This window comes from Muntiacus reevesi, chromosome 9 (genome assembly GCF_963930625.1).
Source record: "Muntiacus reevesi chromosome 9, mMunRee1.1, whole genome shotgun sequence".
Taxonomy (NCBI): domain Eukaryota; kingdom Metazoa; phylum Chordata; class Mammalia; order Artiodactyla; family Cervidae; genus Muntiacus; species Muntiacus reevesi.
Genome location: NC_089257.1, coordinates 60,518,967 through 60,542,164, shown reverse-complemented (window position 1 = coordinate 60,542,164; position 23,198 = coordinate 60,518,967). Strand labels below are relative to the sequence as shown.

At 47.4% G+C, this 23,198-nt stretch overlaps 1 protein-coding gene across 1 annotated transcript in view; it reads left to right on the top strand.

Annotated features, from left to right (window-relative positions):
• The window catches only part of GRIK4 (glutamate ionotropic receptor kainate type subunit 4), a 332,664-nt gene that overhangs the window by 81,818 nt on the left and 227,648 nt on the right, over positions 1-23,198 (top strand). The window lies entirely within an intron of this gene.

Sequence of the window (23,198 nt, the reverse complement as noted above, 5' to 3'; positions counted from 1 at the left end):
TGTATCGCTGTGGTCATTATGAGGTTGTTCATCCACCAAGCTATTTATTTTGTGTGGTTTTTCAGCATCTACGTTTTATTTTACAATCAATTGGTAACAAAATATTTTAAAGTCATGAATGTATAGCTGGAATTTAAAGCCATGGGGAAGATGAAATCACTTGAAAGAGAGTGGAGATGGGAAGGGGCTTCCCAGGTGGCGTTAGTGGTAAAGAACCTGCCTGCCAATGCAGGAGATATGAGATGCGGGTTTGATCCTTGGGTTGGGAAGATCCCCTGGAGAAGGAAATGACAACCCACTCCAGTATTCTCGCCTGGAGAATCCCATGGACAGTGGAGCCTGGCTGAGTACACAGTCCACTGGGTTGCAAAGAGGTGGACACGACTGAAGCAACTTAGCATGCAGGCACATAGATGGGAAGATGGCTCAGGACTGAATCTTGGGGGGGCACCTTGATGTTTGAGAAGGAGCCATTGAGGCAGGAAGAACAATCACAGCTAGGAATAAACAGATGAGTAAGATAGGATGGGACCTTAGAGAAGGAAGTATCTCAAGGTGGAGTAAATGATTTCACGGGTTGATGCTTCTGATAGACTAAGTGAAGAGAGGATAGAAGACCTTCATGGCCCTCAGTGCAGTGTAGATGGCTGAGGACTTTAGTAGAAGCTGTGTTGGAGTGATGAGGATGAAAACCAACCCAGTGGGGTGGGTTAAAGTGAGCATGGTCAGTGGGATGCAGACTGAGTGAAGACAATGGTTTCTGGGGATACGGAGTGGTGTAAAGTGCTATAAATCCACCTGAGTGAAAGAGCTGACTCGCTGGAAAAGACCCTGATGCTGGGAAAGATTGAAGGCACAAGGAGAAGAGGGGGACAGAGGATGAGATGGTTAGATACCACCACTGACTCAATGGACGTGAATTTGAGCAATCTCTGAAAGATAGTGAAGGACAGGGGAGCCTGGCCTGTGGCAGTCCATGGGGTGGCAGAGTCAAACACAACTTAGCGACTTGAAAAAAAAAGGAGGATGGGGCTGAGGCATGAATCAGGAAAACCCTTGAGCCATCTTAGTGCCAGGCAGGAAGGGCACCCTCCCCAGCCCCATGGCATGGACACTCTGCTCCGAAGATGAGCCACACAGTCTGTTCTGCTGAAATCCATGCCCTGGCCTCTGCCCTGCTCCGACCAGTGCTGTTTGCTGAGGCGACCGGGCAGCTAGTGGCCAGCTGGTGTTTCTCGTGCAGGGTGAGCAGGGCCTGAAGGGCAGGGGGCACTGGGCTTATGGACAACAAAAGCCAACTGTTGAGAGGAGGCCAGTCAGATCAAAGCACCATCAGCCAGTTCTACTGATCTCTGTCTCCCTCTGCTTTGGCAAAGCCAAGAGAATTAATTCTCCCCATGTCTTATTCATGCCTTCCCTTCAAAGCTTGGCCACGACTGGTCCTTTCTCATCTCGGTGAGGCAGGAGGGTCCGGACACCATGCAGGCTGGGGCTGCTGGAGATGCAGCCAGTGGAAGCTGGCTCAGACATGCTGACAGGAGCAAGAGAGCCCTTCTTTAATTCGAGGATCAAAGCCTAAAAGTTGGAGCAGAGAAGCTTTAGAGCAGACTGGGTGCCCTCTTCGGAGCTGTCTGGCAATTTGAAGGGAGCTTTGGAGTCCTGATCTACATCTGTCTGTCTCCCCAACCCACTCTAGTTTGTTTACTGAGGCTACAGACCCACCGCCCTGCAGACACCCACCTTGCCCAGGAGCAGAGGCATTGCAGCAGGACAGCAGAGTGAGGAGGAGCCAGACTTGAGTTTCCTCATGCCCACCTCCTAGAGATGCTGCAGGAATGCAATGGGTTAGTGTCTTCAAAGTGCTGACAACTAGGCTTGCCTTGCAGGTGGGGCCAATTTTAGCTGATCTGATCTCCTAAGTTTCCTATTGAAAAAAAAAAGTTTCCTGTTAGTCTGTCTGCTTTATTACCTTCTCTGCTGGGGAGTTTAAGACTCTGCAAGACTAGGCCTGGCCTCCTCCTAGCCTTGCTCGACATTCTGCAAATGTGCCCTGCCCAGGAAGCTGTGAGATGCCAGGGACCCCAGAGATGGTCGTGTAGATGAGCCCATAGGAAAGAAATCCTTTTCTATTGCTTCTGGAGGTATTTTTTTTTCCTATTGTATTTTTCTCTGAGACAAAGTGTTCAGTCATCTCATACATACGTGTTGGAGCTAAAATTCTACATTGCTTTGTGGGTTATTTTGGAGAATGAAATAGATAATGCAACTCTTTTCCTCTTTTTTTTTCTCTCTCTCTGTTAATATCCCTCTGTCCTCAGGCAACAGCGCTTAGCATCAGTTACACATATGCGATTGTTTTCTAGCATCTGTGATGCATTTACCCTGAACTGGCCCAATCACATGCCTGTCTAATGTCTAGGGCCCTGGCCTAAACTAAAGGTGACTTTTGTGACTGTAAACAGATCACACTAGCAGGATCGCACATAGCCCAGACCCAGGACCCATGTTGTAGGACTTCACTCCAGCCAACTGACCTCACGTGTGCTCCAGCCTTGCCCACTAGGACAGCCCATCTGGTGGCCAAAGTCTGCAGTTGGTAAATGCAGATGGCTGGTTTGCATGACATTGAACAGCTTGAGATCTGGATTACATGGACGATTAGCTGAGCTTGTGCAGATCCAACCCAATATCTGGCATCATGGAGGTATAACTTGTTCTTTCTCCCCCTTTAATTTTAATACAATGCCTGATCCTGGCTGGACTCTAGAATCTACAGCCTCTTATAACTGAGTATAACAGTGGCTTGTAGTTAGACTTCCTGGTGGCTCAGTGCTAAGGAATCCACCTGCCAAGTAGGAGATGCGAGTTTGAGTCCTGGGTCAGAAAGTTCCCTGGAGGAGGAAATGGCACCCCACTCCAGTATTCTTGCCTGGAGAATCCCATGGACAGAAGAGCCTAGCATATTGCAGTCCATGGGGTTGCAAAGAGTTGGATACAATTTGGCAACAGGCTTTCAGACTTTCATAGTAGTGGGTTGTAGTTAGGCCACTGGCAAAGTCATTGCTGTCCATGTAGGTGCTTCCAATCTTTAATTGGAAGTTCAAGGGGACCGGGGACAATCACAGCTTGCCTGTCATCATAGCAGTAGCTCTGAGCTCCTGCCTCCCCTCCAACACACAGGAGTGACTGAGGCTCCAGCTAGAGTAAGGGTTGGGACTGGGCCATCCCCATAGGATCCGGCTGACCCCACATAATCTATAGCTGCCCCATGGCTTGGCCCTGCCTCAGCTGGGAGAGATCATCACGGCCCTCCGTGCACTACACTCACACAGGGGGAAGTGATCCAACATTCCCTGGTGACCTGGGGTCACCATAGCCATCTCGGGGATCTGCCTGGGATCCTGGCCTCCCTGGGAGGGCCCAGAGGAGATCATCTCAGCCACTGTGTCCCCATGGAGCTGAGCGGCTGGTGAAGGACGGGAGCACTGTGGGCGTCGCTCCTGCACATCTGTCAGCCCTTCCCTGAGAACCTCAGCGCATCTGTAAAGTACCGGGGCCCCCTCTCTCTCCTCCTGGTCCTGTGCTATGTAAAACATTTTGATTATGTACTGTCTCGTGCCACCCTCACCTTTCCATGGACATGCCATCTTCCTTTGGTTTTATATGGACTCTAGGGCTGGGACTGCCCTGAGGCTCCCGATACTGTTCCACCTGTGTTTCTGGTCTGCCAGCTGGGCCAGGGACCTAAGCATCTGAGGGAGGTGGGGCCTCAGAGACCACAGGTGGTGTGTGGGGCACAGGCCCAGGTACATGCCCTGGGGCAGGTCTCTAGAAAGTGCTCCAGAGACCCCTGCTGCCTTCCCCTCCCGGTGCAATTCCCACCATTGAGACTTTACCAGATGCTGGGGGTCCTTCAGAGCAGTGGTCCCCAACATTTTTGGCACCAGGGACTGGTTTCATGGAAGACAATTTTCCCATGAGACTGGGGGGCAGGGGATGGTTTCAGGATGATTCAAGCTCAGTACATATATCATGCACTTTATTTCTGATCTAATGCCGCCACTGATCTGACAGGAGGTACTAGTCCACAGCCTGGAGGTTGGGGACCCCTGCTTCAAAGCATCTCCATGCATTACATCATGTACCAAGTCACAACACCCCTATTTACAATTTGAGGAATTGGGAGATTTAGAGAAGATAGAAAGCTGGCCCCAGGTTTCACAGCTAAAAGGTGGTAGAACCAGCTGTGTATTCTTAACCATGCTGCCATCCTGCCTTTCTGCAAAGAATAAACACACAGATTTTCTTTCTAGGGGGACTTTCTGTTCATGTGAATGCCACAGAGGGGAACTTAACCTTTCAGATCAGACAGAAAACTCCTCTGTTCCTATGGTTATCAGTACACATGCATGTGCTCACACGTACACACATACTCATGTCAGCAGGCAGCCATTGACTCTCTCTGCATTCATTTGTTCATTCAAACAGCCATAACCCACTGAACTCCACTGAGCATCGTGGTGGATGCTGGGGCTTGAGAGAGGAGTCAGAAGCAGCCCTTGCTCTGGGAGAGTTCTTGTTCTCAGAGGAGACTAGTTCTATAAATGTGCAATGCCCAGGGCAGGTGCAGCAGTAGAAGCATGTGTGAACTGCTGGGGTACACAGAGGAGCAAATCTGGTTTGGGAACCTGTAGACAGATCTCATTTCAGGAACTGAGAAAACATTGGATGTACTAGAATCTTTGAATTTGCATAAGGCAGATGCAGAGAATGGACTTGTGGACACGTGGAGGAAGTGAGGAAGTGAGGACAGTGGAGGAAGGAGAGGGTAGGATGAACTGAGAAAGTAGCACTGACATATATATACTCTCATGTGTAAAATAGACAGCTAGTGGGAAGCCACTATATAGCACAGGCAGCTCATCCTGGTGCTCTGTGATGACCTAGAGGGGTGGGACTGTGACTGTGGGGGAGGCTCAGAGGGAGGAGATACCTATATAATTACGACTGATTCCCACTGTTGTACGGCAGAAACCAGCATAACATTGTAAAACAATTACCTTCCAATTTTAAAAATTTTGAAAAAAGAAAGAAAAGAAACTTTAAAAAAGAAAGGCCTGGGCTTTCATCCTTGCTCTGCATTTCCTGTTGCAAATATGATGTATCAGAGGACACAGTATGAGGTGCAAAACCAATAAATGTTTATCTGACCCACAAGCTCTGCAACCTTGAACCAGGCAGCCAACCTTCTTGAACCTCAGTTGTCCCATTTACAAAATGGGAGCAATCAGATCTGCCCTGACTGCCTTTCAAGTTTGCAGTAGGATGAAACAGTTTACTATGGATGAATACACTTTAGATGTGAACTTGTGTCTTCACTGTAATGACTTGGTCCAGCATAGGGGGTGTACAGAGAGCAGCCTGGATCTCCGGCTACCGGACAGAATGACAGGATTGGTCCTTGAAGGTGCTCAACAAGACTTGAGGGATTAGTGACTTGGACAGCATGGAGTCTGATTCTCCTGGTACCCTGGTCTCTCCTGTGAAATGACTGTCAAACACTTTGCCGTGACGGAGTCTTTTATAAATACTTCCTAATAACAACCTACACAGTTTGCAGTGTGAGTGGGGCTGATGGGAGCATTAATGAGGCTGTTGGGCATCTGCTGCCGCCCAGCTCTGTCCGGCTTCACAGATACTGGGGATATGCAGGGAGCCATGGGGCTCAGGTCTGCTCCTTTCTCCCCCGCCGAGCCTGGATGCTCGTCACACCTGTATCCAGGACAGCACTGGCCCAGCTCATGTCAGTTTGCCAGGCTTTTTGTTGCTGATGCATTTGGGGGTTTTAATCAGTACTAAATAGTCAGGAAAGGAATCCAAAAGGCTTGTTCCCTGGCTCCTGGAGGGAGAGCGGGTTGTAAACAGTGACAAGAATAATGTCAGCCACGTTTACTGTGTGCCAGGACCTGGGCAATGCAGGTGGTGGCATCATCACAGCCACTGACTAACCAATCAGAGGATGGAGGGTCTCTTTCTGGGGAGGAGGAGATGAGAGAGGCGGAGGAGAAATGGGTGAAGGGTGTGGGGCATGCAGGGGAGAAGGGATGGCGTTTGTATAAAAGACTCAAAGGAGATTTATGTGGAAGTTAGTGCTGGAAAAGGCAACCATTCTAAGTGGAATATTAATGGAATCCATTTTCTTGCCATCTCCTGAAGGAACACTTTGGAAGTGCAGGGGAAAAAAAATCACTTTGCAATAATAACTGTTATTTATATAAGAGAACAGCATTGGATATATCAAAATGTGAGGTTTCAAGGTAATAACTGGACCCTCAGAATCATCATTATCCATTTAAAAGGTAATTTCTGGGCTAGGAAATTGAGAGAAAAAAATGGCCCAACTCTAGCATGGCGGTAAATAAATTTGTGTTTCAGCTGTATGATTTGATTTCATTCTGAATCTGATGGGACTTGGTGACTAAAGGGAATTGAGTCGGAATGTAAATGGGAGTGACCTTCCCCACTGCATCTTTATTGATGCCCAATATGACTGTGGATTGGGGGGGGGGGGGAACCTCAAGCTTCCTTCCTTTGTCATAGCTGGAGAGAAAACAGTGGAGACAGAGGAACAATTCCTGCCAGAATCCACTGGGCATCTTGCGGGAAGTTTACTTGCTACTCCTGTAATTTCCCTCTGTCCCACCTGCCAAGTTAACCACCATGGATGACCATTCCTTTGGAGTTTTTTCTATCAAAATCTATACATTTTTTCTTTAAAAAGAAAACAGGGGGTCATTCTATACATATTCTATTGGAATTGGCCCTTTTCACTATAGTGTGAACAGATTTCCATGTCAGTTTATATAAATCTGCCTACTTTTTAAAAGTGGAAGCCTTCTCCCTTATGTGACTATCCATCATTTAAGTCCGTGTGCTCCTTTTGATGGACATGTGGGTTGTTACCATCTTTGTGCCAGAGTCTTGGCACACTTGTAGGAGTGCTTCTGGAGAGTAATACCTCGAAGCAAAAGAGTTGCATCAGAGGGTGTGAGCATTTTAAATTAGAATCAACCGAACATTATTGACCTTGAAAAATGAGATCTGACAACCTCTGCCTTGGAGATCAAATGGATTATTATGATGTCAAACAGGTGGGCAACATTATGAAAGATCTTTCTGGAATCGGTGTGTTTGCTTATTGAAGGGTGATGACAAAGATTGAGAAGGAGATGGAACTGGTTATGAACATGGGACGTTAAGCCCTGTCCCCACTAATGGTGTCAGAGGTGTGACCTGGGAGGGTTTCCAGGGTAATGATAACCCCCTTTGCTACCTCTGCTGGTGATTATAACAGGTACCATGGAGCACTGAGGATGCAAAGGTACTTGGGGACTTGCTGTCCAAGGCCAACACTGGGACCTCAGTTCTGCTACTGATGAACTCAAGACTTGGATGTAATTTTTAACCCCATCCTGGGTGAAATGGGGACCATCACACACACCATACAGAGTTTTAATAAGGATTAAATATAATTCTTGTAATATTGCTTTGTAAAGTAGAAAGCAGTACTTAAATATTAGTGTCTTTATTAATAATCAATCTGAGGTTTATTTAAAATGATCAAAGCATTCCCCCACCTCCCCCAGCCTCCACTGCAGTGCTCAGAGTCCTAGGACCTAAAGAACAGGTGTGTGTTTTCTCAGTTGCCATTTGATCTTGGGAAGTCATGAAACCTGTCTAAGTCAGAGGTTCTCCTTCTGGAAATTTGAAGGAAACACAATTGTGTAAGGGGCTCAAAGTTGTGATCAATAGCATCTTTTGCCAGAGAGCAGCCATCTGATTTGGTACACCTTAGCAGAGGTGATCTGGTGATGTTTAGATAGAGTGTAAAACAGGTAAATAGGTATGACAGATAATTAGGCAGGGATAGGTGAAACAGGTAGGTAAGACAGGTATGACGTTTACAGAGGTAGGTAGGTAAGTAGGTCAAGTAGCTAGGTAGGTAGGTAGGTAGATAGGTAGGTAGATAGATAAGTAGATAGATACATACATAAGTCATGGGAGCAAGATGAGAAGAACAAACCACTCCTTCTTCAAAACCCCTGTCTTGGCCAGGAGGAGAGGGCTTTGTGCCCTCAGAGACCAGAGACACAGAACACAGGGTGCTGGCATAAAAAAATACCTTAGGAGCCAAAGAACTGTCCTAGATAGCAGACAGGGCAGGGGGAGGGGGAGCTTGCACTTACCCAACAAGTGGATTAAAGTTTCCGTTTTTATTTAGTCTCACTCTAGAGAAATCAAGTTAGGAGTTGAAAGCATCAGACGGAAAGGTCTCTGCCATCATCTGGGATCCCAGATTCCTCAGAAGAAAGGCAGCAGAACATGGGTTTTCTCACCTCTTAGTCCTTCACTCTGGAAGTTCAAATGCAGACAGCATCCCCTGGAGAAGGAAATGGCAACTCACTCCAGTACTCTTGACTGGAGAATCCCTTGGACAGAGGAGCCTGGCGGGCTACTGTCCACGGTGTCACAAAGAGTCGGACACTACTGAAGCAACTTAGCACACAGCATACAGTATTCAATAAATTGCATGAAATATTCAGATGCAGACAGCGCTCGCATTCACAATGTCACTGTGTATGAAGGCAGGTGTTGGAGGAGGGGACAGTTCAGCAGAGCGGTTAATGCTGTGGAGCTTCCCGTGGATGAGCTGTGTGACCTTCTGTAAATCACTTAGTGCCTCTGACCCAGGGTTTCCTCGGTTCTAAAACAGGGATGATAGTCCCTTCCTCGCAGGCTCGCTATGGAATTAAGTGAGGTTGTATGCCTGAAATGGTAAACTCTCGATCCATGGCAGTTCTGTGGGGGTAGGGCACCCCGGAAGTATCTACTGTGCCTGCTGACAACCAGCTAAGATCCACAAACCTCAGGCCTTTCCCAGTGTCAGCAGACACTGCCTTGATGAGCTAACAACCCCTAATGAGTGCCATGCTCATCAGTTACATAAACAAGCAATTAGTGGGCGAGCGGGCGGCTCTTCCTCAGCACGTCCTATTAATCTGCTGGTCGTTGGTTCACAGTAGTTGGAAGCTGATGAACTGCGCGTCCTAACAGGCCCCGGCAGCCTCCACTCTGAGTGATCCCCAGGCATCCCCGGCCTGTCTGGACTCGCCGTGGCTTCCTCCCCTTCGAGGGTTTGTAACAAACAGAGTCGGTGTTCGAGGTGGTGAAGATGTCTGGAAGGAGGCCAGGAAATGATGGAAAAAGTCCCAAAGCCCATAAACGGATTACCTAGATGTAGAGTCAGGAGTGATAAGGTGGTTTGAGGCTTGTGAAAGACTCAGACAAATAGCAAAGCTTTCGAAATTGCTTTAGAAATGTTCAGAACAATGTGGGGCGGAGGGGGGAGGCGTGACGGGGGCTAGAAATTAGGCTGCCAGGACTCCAAGTGCTGTACACCATTCCTGTTTGTGATACTTTGGCTTAGTGATTTATTCTGAGCACAGCCCAGTGTTACTGTTAATATTTTTAGTATTGTGGTTAATATTGTGAACATTATTGTCAGATAATTTAATCAGAATTTTATCACTATTTCCAGAAGTGGTCACAAAGCATGGTATAGAATCATTCTACACAGACACAGAAACACACACAGAGACACACACACACACACACACACACACACACACACACCCCAGTTCTCAAACCCCTCCCCCTCCTAGTATGCTTTTCACATAAGACCCAGGGTGAGGGCCATGTGAGCTTGAATCCTTAACGTGATGGGTGAACTTGGCTGTTGGTAACCCAAGCTCCTGATCCAGTAACTAAATGGTTTAATTAAGCTTATCACTGCTACTCCGAGCCAGGCACCTTTCTGAATTATTGTAGCTAATTCAGTATCCTCTCTCAGAAGCACCACTGGGGAGTGTGATGCTGTTCTGAGGACCAGGCTCCTCTCCCTTCACCTCCAAAGCCTGGTTGGGTTGTGTGTGTGTCTCCTGAGGTGGTCTCAGGGAAGTGAAGCAGCTGACAGGAGGCCTCCTCCCTCCTGGGTCTCCTCAAGTGCGTGGTTGTTGAGTCCACTGGAAACCACCCCAGCCTCCACCTTCCTCCTCCTGTCTCCTGCCACCCCCTGCCGAGCACTTTTAATTTGCTTGGAATAATTGATTCTGTCTTCTTCTCACACCTCATTTTCTCCTTGCTTTTATTTATGTCCTTTAAGCCTGTCCTTGATAGAAGCCGGCCCCAGCGTCTGTGGGGAGAAGAGAGAGGAGTATATGTGTCCTGGGCAGACAGATATATGGTGGCACCAGAATCCACAGGTTCCACGTCCCTCCCTTCTGCCCTCATGCACTGGGGACCTCATGGCTGGGAACCCCGTGTCTGGAGAACATCTGCACAGAGGAGAGTGATAAATAGCTGGTGAAGAGAATGACAGGTGAATGAATGAATGAAACGTGCTTCATCTTTTCCTGGCCTTGTGTTTGCATCTGGCTCTCTCCTCCTTTTGAATTCCCTCCCCTTCCCCTCATTCCTACTCATCATTCCCAGTAGGACCCCAAACCTGTTTCCTCTGTCACGCCCTCCATGATTACCATTAGTGGTCCCAGACTCTTATTTCATTAAAGAGAAACTGACCCCCTAGAATCACCTTTCCAAGTTTGCCTAGCAGCAGACCCAGTAGAAATCAAGTCTTAGGACTCTCCTAGACCAACATGCTTCTCTCTCCCGGACACTTTTACTGTTTATCAGGTGTACGATTTGCAAATATTTCCTCTAGTTTGGTAGGCTTTTTGTGTGTGTTGCTGGTTTCCTTTGCTGAATAGGAACTCTTTCGTTTGATGTAATGCCATTTGTTTATTTTTGCTTTTGTTTCCCTTCTTGATGAAACAGATCTGAAAAGATATTGCTAACTCCAATGTCAAAGAATGTGCCACCTATGTTTTCTTCTAGGAGTTTTGTGGTTTCAGGTTTTATATTCAATTCTTTAATCCATTTTGAGTTAATTTTTGTGTATGGTATGAGATAGTGGTCTGGTTTCATTCTTTTGCACGTGCCTGTCCAGTTTTCCCAATACCATTTAGCAGAGTCTTTCCTTTCTCTATGGTATATTCTTGGCTTCTTTGTTGTAAATTATATCTCCGTTTATTTCTGAGTTCTCTATTCTGTTGCATTGATCTCTGTGCCTTTTTTCCTACCAATATCATGCTGTTTTGACTATTAGAGCTTTGTAATATAATTTGAAACCAGGGAGTGTGATACCTCCAGTTTTTTTTTTCTTTTTTCTTGGGATTATTTTGTCTATTTGGGGTCTTCTGTGATTCCAAACAAGTTTTAGGATTTTTTTGTTCTATTTCTGTGAAAATGTCATTGGGATTTTGATAGGAGTTGCCACTGACTGTAGATTGCTTTAGGTACTGTGGACATAACCATGGCATATCTTTCCATTTCTTCATGTCTTCTTCAGTTTCTTTCAATGTCTTAAAGTTTTCAGTGTACAGGTCTTTCACCTCTTGGTTAAATTTATTTCTAGGCATTTTATTCTTGGGTGCAGTTGTTATCATCTTGTCTAGAGCACAAGCTCCTCAAAGTGAAGTACTTCATGTACTATTTTATTAAAATAATATAATAACCTATTGATCAGCTGTTTTGTACTGAGTACTTTAGATAAATGATTCCATGTAATCTTTACCAAGGCAAGAAGCAGGCATTGTTACCCTCATCACAGATGAGGAAATGGAAGTTCGGACAAATTAAGTGGTTTGTTCAGAGTCACACAACTGGTGAGTGTTGTGCCAGGATTTGAACATGGATCTTTAGGGCTCAGAGAAATTCTGGGCAGTCAAGGCTTTTGTGGTATATGCGTTTAGCACAGAGGCATCCTTGTAATGTGACCTGTATTGGATTTGCCTAATGCGCAGATGAGGAAGGGTAGAGAATTTCAGTGGAGAGGGGGTGGTGCCTTTTCACCTTAGCAGGGCCCCCAGGCTTGCTCACCACCCAGGCCCCCTACTGGAGTGCAGTTAACCAGCTCTGGGGCAAGCTCAGAACCGGTGCCTGGCAGGAGGGAGCAGCGCCTTGCCAGCGGTGGCCCATGGAAAGCACATATAAAAGGCCACTGGGCAGAGGGCAGAAGACCAGGTAGGAGGTGCCGCAGTGCTATTGCAATTAAAAAAGAAAAAAAAAAAGAAAGGAAAAAAAATCCATGGTGGTTCTTGGCTCTGAATCCCAATTTGCATCTCATCTGGGAGTCATTTGCATAGGAAGCCCTATCTGTAGCTTTATGAAATAAAATAAATAAAATGAATGAGCTGGTGAAGCTGCCAAGCAGACTCCCAAAGCCTATGCTCCAAAGAGGAAGTTATTGCTTTGTTGAGTTCTTCTTAGAGTCCCCAGGAGCCCTCCCTGCAAGGCTCTGGGTGGGTTGGAGGAGGGGCAGGTTTCAGGGTACAGCTCCAGAGGAAGCAGGCAGGTCAGGGATTCAGTAGGGCAGCTGCCTGGACTCAATAAAAGCAGCCCCTGCATTCCCTCAGAACCCAGTTCTGCAGGTTTCTCCCATCTTTTTAGCAGCGTCTCTCCCCTCCCCTCCCTCCGCCCCACCAGACTTTGGCCCTGGGCTCTGTGCTTTCTGAGCAGCAATTCTCCAGGTTTAGTGAGCAGGATACTCCTTGGGAAGCCTGTTACAAAGAAGGTCCCCAGTCCATCTCAGAGACTGATGTGGTTTGTCGGGATGGGGGCCCAGGAATCTGACCTGGAGCACGCAGCTGGGGAGTGGGAAGTCACACTTTGAGGACCCCAGCTCCAGGGTGATGGGGTGGAAGCTGATAAGATGCCAGGTGTTCCCTGCAGGGTGACAGCGTCCTCTCCCTAGGGCACCTGCATGCCCTCACCCTGAGGTCTCCCCACAAAGTGTGAAGAAGTGATGACCAACTTTCTGTGACAAAGGAGGGAAAGATCCTCAGATGGGCCAAGATCTGCCCAAGGTCACTCAACTAGGAAGCAGGAGAGTTTGATTTAAAATTTAGTAAGTTTTGATTTAAAATTTAGTGAGTTTACTGAGTGAGGTCCTTGAAAATGATGCAACATCTCTCCTGGTGGAGTTTAGTGGTATTTAGTGGGGAGCAGAGAGTGTAACTTTGCAAGAGGAATCATCCTCACGGTAGCCCCTCCCATGTGGTCTAATGCTTGGTCAGAGGCAGAGATGAAGCCGTGCAACTCACACTGGGACTTGAACCCACGGCCTCTGACTGAGATCACACACCTGGTCTCAGGACTTAATCAAACTCAGGTTCTTGATGTCTTATCTCACGCAGAAAGAATTCAGCAAGAGACAAAGTGATAGTTAAGAAGTGGATTTACTTAGAACACACTCCATAGAGTGTGGGCCATCTCAGAAAGTGAGAGTGGCCCCAAGGTATGGGATTGTCGGTCCTTATAGGAGTGGGTAATTCCATAGACTAATGGGTAGGAGGAATATTGCAGCTATTTGGGGGAGGGGAGTGGGGATTTGGGCCCAATTCCTTGGCCCCCAGGAATTGGGCCACGCCCACTTTCGACCTTATGATCCACCTTGGAACTGTCATGGCATGTGTGGATGTGTCATTTAGACGCCAATATGTTACAATGAGTGTATAGTGAGACACAATGTCTAGCGAAAGTCTCGTCTACCATCTTGGACTTAGTTGGTTCCAGCCATTTTTGTCGTGGGCTGTGGCTATCCATTCCTTTAGAGGTTGTGCCTTGCCTCTCCCCATCTTTTTCAAATGGCCGACCATATCCAGAGTCACACAGCCCACCGGGGTGGGGCTGGTCCATAACCTGACAGTTGTTGGAAAGGCAGAAGTAATCTGAACTTGGGTGAGAAGTGGGGAGATCTGCTCCTTTCTTGGGCCCAGTGGGTCTTCTCATAATCATGGATAGTTCAGCAAAGTCAGCCTCTGAGTGATGCTTGAGAAGGTCGTCAGTTTTAAATTTGCTTTTTCCTCTTAAAGTTCTCCCATTTTTGCTGGTTGATGATGACTCCTAACCCTCTCTGTGCGGTCAGAGGGCCACGGGGCACACAGCCTCGCTGAGGGGCTGGGACTGGGGCTCAGCCTCCTACTTACTTACCCACCTCTGCTCACCCCACCCCTCCACCTCTGCCAGTCCAGAGCTCACTTGTTCTGTCTTGCTTCTCCTTTGTTCTTCTCTCTGGTCCTTTAAAGGGGGAGGAAGAGCCTGTCTGCATAGCCAAGGCACAAAGCACGGCAGTGACTGTGGCACACAGCAGGCTTCTGAGCCTCCTCTCCAGGGAGAGGTCAGAGGAGGTCCTGCCCAGTCCTGGGTCGGGGGCAGGAGAGCTGGGAGCCTGGACTGGAAGATGCCCTCCAGGTGCCGCCTCTTCAGTCCTGCCCACTCCTCGCCCTCTGCATCTGGCAGCCTCCAAGGAAGATGGCCTGAGAGTTCAGGGTGCTCCGCTGGGGCAAGCTGTCCCTGCTCCTCCCACCACATCCTTGGCAGAAGAGAGGTGAGGCGCAGGATGGTGATCTGGGAAGGACAGGGCAGCTCTGGAGCTTGGCCCAGCTCTCTCCAGAGCAGAAGCGATATACCTGAGCACTGCTCCGCATTCAGCCATTTAGGTGAATCTGAGGGATCACAGCAGCTTCTGGCTTGAGGCTGGGGAGCAGAGGCAGTTGCCCAAGCTTAGGTGGCAAGTGAGCGATCAGACAACAGTGTGGGAGGTGTGGGGGGAGGGGCAGTCAGCTGGGGTGGCTTTGCTTAGGAAAGCGAGAAGTAGACAGGTTGTGAATAGCAGAGTCCAGCCATTTGCACCATCGTCATCTGCTCATTGCAACCTCAGACAAGCCATTTAATTTCATCGACACTCAATTTCTTCTTCTGTAAAATGGGGACCATACGCATCCTCACCGGTGGTGGCTAGACAGAACTGAAATAGGTTAGCCGGTTCCCTCCAGATGTCAGGGGATGACTACCCTGATGGTTTTGAATTTGAATGAGAGGCTACATACCTTATTCTCCTTTTCAACTACATATTCATTTCAATTCCACAATTTTTTTTGAGTAGATATTCTACCTCCCCCCCTGTTTTAGGGGCTATGGAGGATTTGATAGATAAGATCCCACTCAGATCCCTGTTTTCCAAAGTTAGAGGCTTGAGAGTTAGATTCAAGAAAAAGGAAGTATCTGAATTTTTTTTTTAGGTTTGTTGTTTTGTTTTGTTTGCTTGTTTGCCATACCCAGTAGCTTGTGGGATTTAGTTCCTCAATCAAGGATTGAACCTGTGCCCTCGGCAGTAAGACTTCAGAGTCCTAACCACTGGACCACGGGGGAATTCCCTTGTCTTGTTATCTTAAACAGCCTTGTTGAGATATAATTCACATACCAAACAATTTACTCACTTAAAGTATACAGCTCAATGTCTTTTAGTATATTCAGAGTTGTAACACTGTTACTACCATCACTTTTAGACTATTTTTATCACTTCAGAAAAGAAACCCTGTACCTATTAGCTCTCACTCCTCAATCTCATCATCCTTCCCAACCCTTGGCAACCACTGATTTAGTTTCTGTTCTATAGATTTACCTACCCTGGATATTTCATACAAATGACATTATACAATATGTGGTCTTTTGTGCCTGGTTATTTTCGTGTAACATAATGTTTTCAAGGTCATGTATCAGTACTTCATTCCCTTTTATGACTAAATAATATTCCTTTCTATGAATATACCACATTTTGTTTATCCATTCATCTGTTAATGGGCATTTGAGTTTTTTCCACTTTTTGACTTATAAATAATGCTGCTCTGAACATTAGTGTACAAGTTTTTGTGTAGACATTTGTTTTCATTTCTCTTGGGTATTTAACTAGGAGTAGAATTTCTAGGTTATGTGGTTTAACTTTTTGTTTAACTTTTTGAGGAATTGCCAAACTGTTTTTCAAGGGGATTGTATCATTTTATAGCTCCCCTGATGGCTCAGCAGTAAAGAATTAGGCTGCCAAGCAGGAGATGTGGGTGGATCCCTGTGTTGCAAAGACCCCCCCTGGAAAAGAAAATGGCAACCCACTCCAGTATTCTAGCCTGGGAAATCTCACAGACAGAGGAACCTGGTGGGCTACAGTCTGTGGGATCGCGAGAGCCAGACACGACTTTGCCACCACACCACCACCACCACATACTGTTTTAAATTCCCACTGGCAGTGTATTTCCACATCCTATCTCATGTGGTTTTGATTTGTATTTCCCTAATGGCTTATGATCTGGAGCATCTTTTCTTGTGCTGATTGGCCATTTGTAGATCTTCTGTGGAGAAATATCTTTTCAGATCTTTGGCCCATTTTTAATTGGGTTATTTGTCTTTATTATTAAGTCGTAAGAATTCTTTATATATTCTAGATGCCAGTCCCTTATGATTTGCAAATATTTTCTCTTATTGTGTGGGTTGTCTTTTCATTTTCTTGATGGTATCCTTTGAAGCAAGATAACTGTATCTGGATTGTGAAAAAAGTGTCAGTGTTAATTACCCTGAAACCCCATTAATTTGGACTCTGATAGTTTGAAATTGAAATTGGTCAGGGTAGAGGTTCAAAGTCCATCCATTCAGCACACAGTTATTGAGACTCGCTGTGGTCAGGAAATGTGCCAAGGCCCTGGAAATAGAGGGATGGGTGGAAGAAAGCCTGCCTTTGTGGCCCTCGGTCTGCAGTGAGGAGCAAACAAACACATCACCCAGCCAATGGGCTGAGCCCTGTTGGCCGAACCCTGGGGACGGAAGAGCTAGCCCTGCTGTTAAAAAACAGGGTTTACTAAGCAAATGAGCAGTGAAAACTATTTAGGAAAATAAAGTGCTTCTGAAGCCTTCTCAAGGCCCTGATGGCTTCCATTTCTATGCTAACAAGAGATGTGGGGCCTTGACCTCTCACCCTGGGAGCACGCCTGGCTTGGATCCTTCTGCTGCTCCCTGTGGGGCCCAGGACATTTCATCAACTTTAATCCTCATGATAACCTGATGGGTGAACTGTTATCATCACTGTCACTTGGGGAGGTTCAGTGCCTTGTCCAAGGTGACAACTGTTAATTGTTGGGGTTGGGATTACTTTAGCTACCTGATGCGAAGAACTGATGCATTGGAAAAGACCCTGATGCCGAGAAAGATTGTGAGGGCAGCGGAAGGGGGCAACAGAGGATGAGATGGTAGGATGGCAGCACGAACTCAATGGACGTGAGTTTGAGCAAACTCTTGGAGATACTAAAGGAGAGGGAAGCCTGGCGTGCTGCTATCCATGGGGTCAAAAAGAGTCAGACACGACTGAGTGACTGAAGAAGTGCTCCCTCTAGCATCACTGAGCTCTGTTCTCTGTATTGGATTCCAGACCCACCAATCCCAGCATTATACACTTGGTGCCCTCCCTAAGACAAAGATGACGCTCATGGCCCAGATGGCAAAGCACTTGTCACCTGCTCTACCCACTACCAAAGCAGGGGCTCTCCAGGCCACCCCAGCCTGAGGAATAATAGTTGGAAGGTATATTTTCATCCATCAAACATCTGTTGTTTATGCCTACTCTTTATATTAGGACCCCACCTCCAGCAAAACGGCTGGGACTCCCTACCCCAGCCTGACCCCAGACCTTCCATGGGTTCCAGTGGCTCCAGGTCTAGCTCTTACTCCTGACCCCCCTGTCCTCTTGGGTGTCCTGATGTGGCTATAATCGCCCCCATCGTCTCTGAGTACCCTCTGCTGCCCAGGGAAGGAAACAGTGCTGCCTTATAAGCTCAGTATCCTAAAGGAAGCTTCTGTCATGTTTGTGCTCATTTTTTTGTTTCACACTCTCTAATATTTGGCTTAAAGGGCAGGCTAGGTTCATGAGCCACGCTAGACTCAAAAGCATTTCTCTTCCTACCAGTTCTTCTTAAATTCTTTTTTTTTTTTTTGGCCTGTGCTGCATCTTTGTTGCTGTGTTTGGGCTTTCTCTAGTTGTGGCGAGCAGGGTCTGCTCTTCGCTGTGGTTTGTGGGCTTCTCATTGCAGTGGCTTCTCTTGTTGTGGAGCACAGGTTCCAGGTTCATGGGCTTCAGTAGCTGCTGCACCAGGGCAGTCTTGGTAGTTGTGGTACTTGGGCTTAGTTGCTCCCAGGCATGTGGGATCTTCTCAGACTGGGGATTGAACCTGTGTCCCCTGCATTGTCAGGCATACCCTGGTGGCCCTATCCATTGGACCACTGGGGACGTACCTCTTCTTACATTCTTAAACCAAATTTACCCATATTTGCTTTCCTCTCGGGGCACATTGCCTCTCTTCCGGATTTTCAGTCCCTCATGTAGGTGGACCCTTGGGATCCCACCACGTGTATCTTCCACTGGTCTGCAGTGGGCACACGGCTCAGATTCTGACCCCAGAACTCCTCCCCCAGAGGCAGGAAGCAAGTTTCCTGAAGCAGCCAAGGCCTCATCCACTAAGGCTGGGACCAGGCTCCCAGCACCTTCCCCGCATGCACACTTCATGCAGCTCGGAGGACTGAGCTCCTTTCCCACCTTTTCCTCCTGCTGCATCAGACCCTGGCAGCCAGACATCCCAGCCAGAGCTCATTTCCTGCCAGAGAACACAGTTCAGTGGAGCTGGCTTTTCTGCTCTTAAAGGAGATGCAGGATTCCATCCCTGAGTGAATCAAACAGACTGCATCAGCTCAATGGCCCATGAGAGCCTGGTCTCATCAGGGGCACAGCAGCAGCCTCAGATGGGGCTGCCTCCTCTCCTAGCAGGGGAGGGACTCTGTGGGGGACCCCAGAGGCCTTGGGAGGCACGTCCTTGGCCATCAGGAGCCACCAGGTTCACAGGGATACCAGCAGACCCCCGAGACCAGTCTCTGGGGGGCAGAATGGAGAAGACCCCCAGGCAGGGCAGGGCAGATTCAGTCTCCTGCTCATGATACCTGCCTTGGGGCTTTCCGGATGATGGTACAGCCTACTGCGGGGGTCCCCAGCCTTGGGGATCTAACTCTGGAGGTCCAAGGTGGAGCCGATACAATCATAATAGAAAGAAAGTGCACAATAAATGTAATACACTTAATGCCTCCCCGAAACCATGCCCTGCCCCCAGTCTGTGGATAAACTGTCCTCCATGAAACTTGTCCCTGGTGCCAAAAAGATTGGGGACCGCTAGCCTCTTAGAAGGAGCTTGGGCTTTTTGTCAAATCCCAGTTTTATTTCTCTCTGGCTCTGACTTTGGACATGTCCTCTGATTTCTCTGAGCCTCGGGTATCTTACCTGTGAAATGACCTGAGTAATAGGACTTAACCTGTATCACTATATGGGATGCAAAACTACCTACCATTTGGAAAGCACCAAGGATGAGGCAAGTCCCAGGGAGGCCTTGGAAACTATTTGTCTCTCTTTTTGGAGAATCTGTCAATCTGCACAGCTATGAAAAGGAGAAGAGCTCCCGGGGCCAGGGGAGGGCAGTGAAACCTTAGTATCTAGCCCGCTCTGTTTTATTTTTGGGGTTCTAACATATGATGAGGGCTCCAGAAAGGAGGAAACCTACATTTAAACACTGGTTTTCTCTGTCAGGCCCAAAGCACCTAGTCTTCCTCTCTCCGCAGTCATCAGAAGGCTGTTACCAAGTCCCATTTGTCTGTGGAGGAGAGTTTGTTTAAACTTTTATTTTGTGTCGGGGTACAATATTGGGATAGTTTCAGGTGGACAGTGAAGGGACACAGCCATACATATAGAAGTATGTGGAGGAGTTTGGATGGGGGAAATGTGGAATCTGTGAGATTCCTTCTGTCTGGACTTCTGGAGATGGGATTCTTCTACTCTGGCCCCATGCTTGGTGCATTAAGAGAACATGAAGAGAACCTGCAGCCTCAGGTGCCTCTCCGGGAGCTCTCCTTGGCAGGACCTTAATGAAAGACTTTGTCAATTGCTTATGATGTATGGAGTTGGCAGCACGGAGACTGACATCACAGGCAGCAGAGGGGAACCGTGCAGAATTGTGGCCCCCACCTCACCAGAGAAGTTCCCTCCATGGCCTGCAACTCAAATTTTGGGAATACTTTTAGTCCCAACCCAGGAGTAAAGGTTGGGCAAGATGCCAGCTGGGGACTGCACTTGGCATCCAGGGGTCCCATCAGGACCCATTCACCCCCCATCCCTTAAGGCTCAGTCGATGTGGTCTGTGCCCTTCTCACCACAACAGGGGCAGGAGTGGCACATTGATGGGTGCCAGAGAACAGACAGTGGCCACCAGACCTCCCCTGGCACCCACTGACCTCCCCTTTGCCCCACCCCTACCTTTGGCTGCTGCCTCACATCCCAGTCTTCAGGACCTACGGCCCCTGTGCGTTATATGTGTGTTTCTGGAGCACTTTAGCAAACTAGTTGCTTTTTGCTGGAGAATTCTGAGGACCTCTTCATGCTATCCCTCTGCATTTGTATTTTCCCAAAAGCTCTCAGCCAGCATTTCAACTTGAAACACACACACACACGCACAAGCTCTAGAGTACAGTATGTTATTACGGGTTTAGAAGAAAAGGAACCTCCACCAAATGAGTTTGGGAAAGGCTGCATATTACACTTCCCTCCCAGCAGCACGAAATCAGAGTTGCACAAGGCCTCAGAGTTACCCAACACTAAAGCCAGCTCTCTGAGAAATCTTGTAGGAAAGACAGCTGCTTAGCACTGTGCCTCAGAATTTTTAAATATCAGATCTGGAACACTAGTTGAAATAGTTGGGTTTCCATCTATGATATAACCCATACAGGACCCTGGGATGAACCACTGCAGAGAAAAGGAGGACAGCTAAAATAATCACCGGATGTTAATTAGTCTCCAATGGATGTAAATAAGTGGGAATGCCTTGGTGTCTTCCCTAATAACCAGTGGGACACTGGTATTCCACAAAACAGAAGCTAAGAAATGCTGGTCTTCATGCAACTTAGTTAGCACCGAGCTGCCAGGCACTGTGTTAGGATATAGTGGAGAGTAAAATTAACCTGGTTGTCTCGGCTACAATGCAGCAGCAAGACTAGCCAGGAGGGTGAGATAAACACTGTATGTATGTGATGATGTGTGTTTCAGAAAGATGAGGCCAGGGCACTGTGGATGGGGATGGTGTGCAACATGGGGGCATCACCTGGTCTAGGAGGTCACAGGTGGTCTTCCTAGGACATTGTTAATTGCTGATCTTGAAAGATGAGAAGAAGGTAGTTAGGCATGGGATAGGGAGAGGAGAGTTTTCTGGGCAGAGGGAACAGTATGTGCTAATGGCCAGAGTTGAGAGATGCTTTTGGCTGCAAGTAAGAGAAAACCAAACCGAAGCAGCTTAATGGATAAGAAAATGAATTGAATTCCACAACAGGAAGTCTGGAGGTAGCATGGACATCATTGTGGTTGATTCTAGTGTCGGTGATGGCAGCAGGGATGTGGGCTCTTTGCGTTGTCTCCTCTAGTGTCCGTGGCTTCAGCTTTATTGTGGGATCAGGTCCCCGTTATGTTGTGGGCAATTAGTAGCAAGTTGTTTTCAAGTCTTACATAAGGGTGAGAACTAGACAGCATCCTCCTCTACGAGTCTTACTGGGCTGGTTTGGAGCATATAACTACCCAGAACCAATTACTGTCACAGGGGAATGCCTGGCTCTGCCCCGCTTAGTCCAGGTTCTTACCAAAAAAATGAGAAAGCACTTGTAAGGGAAATGGGATTACTATGATTGACTTAGACCAAGCATTTTCCATAAAGGGCCAGATAGTAAATATTTTAGGAAATGTGAGCCCTACAGTCTCTGTTACAACTTCTTTTATAGCACAAAAGTACTCATAGACAAGACGTAAGTAAATGAGCTTGGCTGTGTTCCAAGAAGCTTTATTTAGGGATGTTAATATTTTAATTTCATGTAATTTTCACATCACGAAATATCCTTCTTTTGATTTTTTTTCCAGCCATTTAAAAATGTCAAAACCATTCTTAGCTTATGGACCATACCAAACCCTCACCCCATCCCCCCCAACACGAAAAATAGGTGGCACATTAAGATTTGGCCCATGAGTCATAATATGCTGACCTCTGGTTTGGACTGATCAGAACTCATTCCTGGAGCAGGGTTCAGTCCTAAGCCACGTGGCTATCACACAGTGAGGGAGGGGTGGGATGGATGGGGAGACTACGTCAGTGTCCTTCACACAAAGCCTCCATCAACCTCTCCTGAGCAGCTCTGCCCTTCTCCCTGCCTGGGTACCACCCTGATGTCCTACCAGCTTCACCAATACACCAGCTAAAAACCTAATCCTGGAATATTGTGGCAGTGGTCTGAGGAATCTCTCTCTCACTTCCAAGTAGCACCAACCCCTGTGCGTGTTAGCAGGATCTTCCTGAAGGCAGGGCCCCCACTTTTGTGGCTATACCCAATGGAGTGCCTGCAGTCAGTCAGCAAGCAGTCATTGAGATGCTCACCATGTTTGCAGCCCCCATGGGTGCAATAGGGGAAGCGGGAGGAGTTGAATGATTTTCCTTTATAGCGAAGGCGTGGTGTCCAAAACAAACACACACAAATCTTTCCGTGTTCTGCGGTGCAGAGCCGCCTGGGTGATAGAGGCATGATGAAATGACCTCAACTCCCAGCATCTGTTTATGCCACACAGTGAAAGTTAATGAGGGCTGACCCTCAGCTAAGCTGGGAAGTCAACCAGAGTTCAGCTTCTGGTTTCAGGCAGTCTTTCTGAAGATGGGCTCCCTCTTTGGCAAACTCAATTCTAGTCCCATTACTGTACCAGGTCGTGTCTCCTCTCTGACCTTGCCCCGTCCTTTATAATCAACAAGGATCTGTTGTTGGCCAGTCCTGCTGGAGACTGGCTGACAGGGTGTGCTTTCTTTTGAACAAATTTCAGGTCTTCTTTTTCTCCTGCTGTGTATGCATTTTTGCTTAATTTTGTATTTTTTGCAATGTGTCTCTGGTAACTTCAGGCCAAGCAGGCATGTAGTTTAGATTGATTTGGCGCAAGGAGTGAAAGAGAGCAGAAATCACAGCAATATTAAACAATGTTTGGCATATGGGCATCGAGGGCGGGGTGGATAGGATGAATTTGCAGATTGGGATTGACGTGTATGCCCTATTGACACTATGTATAAAATAGATAACTAATGAGAACCTACTGGATGGCTCAGGAAACACTACTCGCTGCTCTGTGCAGACCTAAATGGGAA